This window comes from Odontomachus brunneus, unplaced genomic scaffold (genome assembly GCF_010583005.1).
Source record: "Odontomachus brunneus isolate Ranch 3 - 2012 unplaced genomic scaffold, Obru_v1 Obru_scaffold_128, whole genome shotgun sequence".
NCBI lineage: Eukaryota > Metazoa > Arthropoda > Insecta > Hymenoptera > Formicidae > Odontomachus > Odontomachus brunneus.
In genome coordinates, this window is record NW_022639578.1 from 358,776 (window position 1) to 359,089 (window position 314).

Sequence of the window (314 nt, forward strand, 5' to 3'; positions counted from 1 at the left end):
ACATCCAGTAAGCAATCCAGCACAAAAACAAGCATCGTGTGCCACTGGCTTTAGAGTAATGGCTTCTGCCCACAGGACACGGCAACACTTGCCGCGCGGCGGAAGTTCGTGCGACAGCCAATCAATATGCTGCTTTCTGTAATAACTTTCTAGCTCTTACGGAAAAACAACATATTGATTGGCTGTCGCGCGGACTTTCGCCGCGCGGCAAACATTACCGCGTCCTGTGTGCAGGAGCCATAAGAAAACATATTTTAGCGTGTTCGACTGGTCCTGGGTTAATTGCTCCGAGAGCGATTAATGACGTCATAAGT